Source organism: Mytilus californianus, unplaced genomic scaffold (assembly GCF_021869535.1).
Source record: "Mytilus californianus isolate M0D057914Y unplaced genomic scaffold, xbMytCali1.0.p SCAF_29, whole genome shotgun sequence".
In the NCBI taxonomy this organism is placed as follows: Eukaryota; Metazoa; Mollusca; class Bivalvia; order Mytilida; family Mytilidae; genus Mytilus; species Mytilus californianus.
The window spans coordinates 2,256,512-2,262,695 of NW_026262678.1; the positions used below are offsets into that span (position 1 = coordinate 2,256,512).

General features: G+C 30.2%; 1 long non-coding RNA gene across 1 annotated transcript; it reads right to left on the reverse strand.

Annotated features, from left to right (window-relative positions):
• Positions 1–1,182: 1,182 nt before the first annotated feature.
• On the reverse strand, positions 1,183–3,529 carry LOC127732886 (uncharacterized). Its single transcript, XR_007996482.1, has 3 exons — positions 3,412–3,529; positions 1,955–2,009; positions 1,183–1,423 (listed from the first exon to the last, which is right to left on the reverse strand). It is a non-coding gene; the product is annotated as an uncharacterized LOC127732886 (long non-coding RNA).
• Positions 3,530–6,184: the final 2,655 nt, after the last annotated feature.

The window sequence follows — 6,184 nt, forward strand, 5'->3', positions numbered from 1 at the left end:
ATCAGTTGTAAACACATTAGCTGAACGTACGGAAGTGAAAATTAATAATACGATTGTATGATATCTTGTGTATCTTAATCTGCATATTGAGTTCATGTTTCACAGTAGACAGAATCTTATCGATTATCTCTCTACCAATCGCCTTATATCAGATGGTTTTGCAGGGTATGGCATCAAAGAGATGGTTTAATGCCTCTGCAACACAATCCCTTTTGCAACTGTTAGATTACAATATATTAGTCAGATCTGTCTTGTTTCAGCGGTCACCTGTCGATAAAGGTCACTTTCAGACTCTCACAAATATAAAAAAAAAGAGATGTGGTATGATTACCAATGACAACTATCCATAAAGGTAAAATGAAGTGGATGTAAGCAATTAAGTAATATAAGGATAATTAGCGTTGCTATGTTAAGTACAACTGTATATATATTGGAAATTTAAACGGTTTAAAAAAGAATAAGGAATTTCCTATTTATAAAATGCAATGTGAAAAGTAAAACGACCAAGGTCAATGTCTGTCATATGTAAACAGCTACTTACATGTAATAGTTTTATATCAATAACCTACGGCTCATAGTCAATTAACAACAAAAAGAAATAAGCAAGATTCTTAATTGTAAAATATAAACTAAATGTGTTCGATGGTTTTATTAGAGTTTTTTTTTTTCATTTGTTTCTAGAAAGACCTAAGACACAATTAAAAGCCGAAATCATTAACAGGGTCGAGAAAATACAAACAGACAAGCAGCGCCTGTTCAAATAAAGTGATTACAATAACTATGAAACAAACTTGAAGAAGCAGAATATTCAGATAATTATCTAGTCAATATATAAGAAACTCCCTGATACGTGTACAATGTACTTTATTTCAAAATAGTATTCTTGTCAATGTGTTCCTTGTTATGTTGCTGTTTCAAGAAATGTCTGTACCACCTATCTAAGTCATATCCACTTAATTTGATGTATATATCCTATCAAAAATGTTACACTATTAACAATAGATCATGCACGCACATACGCCATTACATCATGGTGTTTTTTATATCAAGTTTTGTATAGCTTAAGTGTTTTGACTTAGATTTAAATAGATTTGACATGGTATTATCTTTCAATTGATTCATGGACATAATTTCCACAGTTAGTTATTAAGGGGAAAAAAAAATAATATGGTAACACAAACATACTATCAACAATTTTAATAATTCTCATAACTACTCATTACTATAAAATTAAGAAGAACTATAAAAATAATAAAACCAAGCAAGTCATTGACCATGTCAAAAGACACTTGTGAAACGTGGAAGTATTTGACGAATCTTTATAATCCAATTGGTTTATGTCGTTCTTCCACCAGACGACTGTTGTTGTGATGAGATTTAAGGTCCCTCATCAGGACCGTTTTCCAATAGGTTTTCTTCCTAGCTGAAAAAAATGTATATCAGAAACGAAAACGTTCATACACATAAATCATAAAGAAACTCAGATAATATTTATATTACAATTCGAAGTATGTCAAAGTAAGGGAAAAAGTTCAAAACTCCTGTATCAGTGAAAGCACTGTTTGTAATCGCATTTGCATGTTTATTAACGATACATTCCACATTGTGTGTTTTTTTTTATCGTATTTTTGCTAAAAAAAACAGATTTGTATTAAGTACGTTGTACATCCTATTGATATATGTGGATTTTGTCAATGAATAAAAACTAAGTAGCATTTCACATAGATTATCTTTAATGTCAATTCGTTTAAGAGTTTAAAATGTTGTATTTAAATATGCGAGATGAAACTTTATTTTAATGGAACGCACACAAACATTTTGGCAAACCAATAACTCCGCTTTTCCTCATGAACATAATGGAATACTTGCATCAATATGAATGTACATTGTCCTCATCTGTAAAGGTAACATGCTTTACTGATAAATAAGGATGTTCAAACAATAAGTAACTCACCTTTACCTCCATCAGATAATTCATCTTTTGCCTTGTAATTTATTAAGTATTCATTCTGGAAGAAACATGTGATCAACATTTAGAATATTCTCATCATTTGATTTACAGTAATCGTTTATGTCTTCTATACTTTCCTACTATTGTTTTACATAGACAGAGCTATACTTTCCTACTATTGTCTTCATAGAAAGAGATATACTTTCCTACTATTGTCTTACATAGAAAGAGCTATATTTTTCTACTATTGTCTTACATAAAAAGATCTATACTTTCCTACTATTGTCTTACATAGAAAGAACTATACTTTCCTACTATTGTCTTACATAAAAAGAGCTATACTTTCCTACTATTGTCTTACATAGAAAGAGCCATTCTTTCCTACTATTGTCTTATATAGAAAGAGGATTTTTTTTATATTTGACGTATGTTGCAACATTTAAGGCGTTTATCAAATAATCAGTAGCCTGATATAAAAATACCATTTGTTTTCAAGTAATAAAATCTCAAATTTTATCTAGATATAAATATTGACCAACTCCGCGGGCTTTAGTTTCAATTCTATTAAATGTACGTGCGTTGTGCTGAATGAGAACTAAACACAACAGTCAGAACAACGTACCGTAAACTACGTAATCACTATACTGGAATTTTGACATTTCTCATAATGCTCACTTATTATTCATGTTATTATTCAATTCTACAGCAGCCTTCATGTAGTGACTAATCATATGACAACCAACATAGATATTATATAAACAAATATAACAAATCAACAAATGCAAAACGATGAATTGAGCTGTACCGATCACATGAAAGAACCTAAAAGAACCAGTGCAGAACACATTCCGATTTGTCCTTCCTTTTACAAAACATTCCACAACACTTGAATCAAAATTCTAAATCACAATTGACGAATAGCCGCCACAAATGACGAATAGCATTATAAGATTTTGATTTTCATATATTTCGTAAGATCACAAACTACTTATGAGACGTTATTTGTCAATTATATCATTCAAGTTAGTTAATTACATCAAAGTGGTGAATATAGTTCCTTCAGTTTGGCTGATTGTCATTTGACTGTGCAGCTGCATACTGCTTATACAATACCCCTTTGGGATTATCTTGAATTTCAGTATTAACTTATTGGAACTAGTATTTACAAAGGAGTCATTGAAGTGATAAACATTACATCTTAATGTTTAGGAGAAGCTAAAAATCAATTCAATGAACAGGCGATAAAATATTGGGATAACCTTATATCCACGTGCATAATCAAAACAGAGCAATACACTTTTTATTACTGAGTAATGCATGAGTAAAACTATAACGTTCTTGTCACTTTGGTACTGTTTAACTGCTGTAACTAAATAAAATTAAAAAAAATTAAAAAATATAAAACTTTTTTAAAAGAAATTGTTAAATTTATCAAATAGTTCAGGATGTTCAAAACTTACCTTCAAACAGATAATGTGGCAAAGTAAAAACAGCAAAACGTGTAATAAATACTTGTTGTCTAATGTATAAGTGTGGTTCTCGGTATATTCAGACTTATGTGATTATTCTCTTTTTCTACTTCGAATCGATTATATGTTGTATATTTGAAAATTTTCGATTCTATTTTTATCTTTGATATAAACTATGATTTTTGTCAGGGTAATGTATACATGGTATACTTACTGTCACTTGCTTTTATATTACCTGTTGTTTAACTATCAGAAACTGTATACAAATGTGGAAATAATTTCCTAATTCATATTTTCATATACATCTTTAAAAAGCAAATTTCTGGACAGGCAGTCGTATAATTTAATCATATCCTTTGTTGGAAATAAATTAAGGATACCTGGTACCACTCTAAAGCTTACCATATATTTCCGAATCTACATAAAGATTAAAAAAAAAGTTGGTTATTATTTGACATACAACAGATAAATGTAGTAGCTGAGCTTTAATATAACAAATTTAAGTTTCAACTGCATATCACTGAACTAGTTAATTAATAACACCACATTAGCTGTAAGTATGAATAGGATAATACAAATGTTTGATATCTCGCACACTCGATTCATGAGTTCGTCTTCTGAATTTTGATGTGGGTTTTTGATTTACCCATTTTTCTCAGGTATAGTTATATTTATTAGATACATCGAAAGTAAAACTTTTTTAAATAAAATAAAAATGTGTTTAATACAATTTTGCTCACAACTAGCTTTTTGTAAATGTAGATAGTAAAGAGCATGGTGGTTACTTAACCTTAACGTTAAAAAGTCCTATTGTAAGTACTAGTCAATAAACTTATTTGTCAAAATGTATGACACTGGGACATAATTGATTCATAGAAAAGCGTACATTAATGCCACTTGATAACGTTTTCCAAAGGTTTCTTTATCTGCCATTATCAGAATATGTGAGTTTGATATTTGTTGTAAAATTTAAGATTCAACGCATTAACCAGGTTCAGTTCAAGTCTGCTCAAATTACTGATAAAGCTTTATTTGGAAATCTGTACGTGCATTAATATATAAGAGCTGAAGTATTACCCAAAAATAGTATGTGCTGAGATACACAATGTCTGTTCACTTTTCCGGAACTTGTTTTGCTGTTGTTCAGTCCATAATCGTAAATGTTGGGTAGCCTTGCACTGAAATTGCGCGAACATATAGTGCCGAACACTTCAACCAAACACATAGGACCTCTGATTTCTAAACACCTGTTTTACGGATAGCAAGAAAATTATTGTCCACACCAATTATTTGAATGTCATTCCGACCATTTCTTACACGGTTTAATATTGTAAACTATTTTGCATTTCTGTTTTGGATGCACTTTGTATATAGTCAAAGCGGGTTTTTAAAGCATACAGTTGCATATTATTCTGTCGTTATCGTAGTGTTATGTCTAGTTCGTTAATAAAGGGGGAACTTATTAAAACTAAAAACTATTAAATTACCATGTCTGAAGGTATAACATCCATATAAATAAAACGATATCAACAGAAAACACTCCCTTGGAAAGAAAATTAACTGTACATAACAACACTCCAGAGAAGTAGCATAGTTTATATGTCAAGGATAAGTAGCGTTACTATTTAAGTACAACTGTGTTTATTGTAAATTTAAAATTGAGATTTGGGAATTCCTTTTGACAATGGGAAAGTAAAACGACTAAGGTCTATGCCTATATTTGGGTCCTCAATGATCTTCACTTCATACTATATTTTACCTTTTTAACTTTTTTATTCGACCTTCACTGATGAGTCTGATGTAGACGAAGTGCGCGTCTCGTGCATACAAATTTAATCCTGGTATATGTGATGAGTTTATCTGTCATATGTTACTTGTTATTATTTATTTTTATATCCATAACCTATTGTTTATTGTCTATCAACAACAACAAAAATTTACCAGACTCTCGAGTGTAAAAAGAAAATAAGTGTGTTAAATTGTGTAACTAGTCTAGAATGACAGACGACCCTATTAAAAGCCGAAAAAATAATAAGGTAAATACATAACAATCTATCGTTACTTATTACGCATATTTGACTATTTACTCCTATGCCAGTAACGACAAATCATTCAACAACGTTAATGTTGTATTATGTTTAAATCTCTCATGTGCCTTCTTTTTAAAATGAAGAAATGATACATCAATACTGTAAATGCGTGTTATTGAAACTATTGAGCGTTTGTTTACTACTACATGTAACAATGGCATCTATCTGGAAATTCCCATACACTATAATCGATTGAAAATCCCTGATAAAACACTTAGAGTGACCTACAATTTCATGTCGTTCCACGATTTGTTTCATCGATCGTTTAAAAACCAATTGACTTACTTGTTTGACATATTTGTTTTCATATATTACTAAATGCGACCTAGTTTATCTTGGATTTCCGACAAATGTCATTCTCAGACAAAATAATCTATTCATAGTTCATAGTTATTATCAATACATAGTGCACAACAGTTAATGACTGCCGATAGTGTATTGATCATAGCTGGGTTTTTTTCAATTACAAATTACAATATAATTTTTTGAAAGTATCAGACCATAAATTTTCTAAAAGACAAAATATTAGATTTGTATATTTTGCTTTTCTTGTTGTTGTTTATGGGCCCATTTGATTAGAATCTTTTTTATTGTAATTTATATACAATGTTGTCCCGCAAAAAATTAAAACACGTAATAAATTTCATGCGTCCAAAGCGCTTTTCTGGATTTAC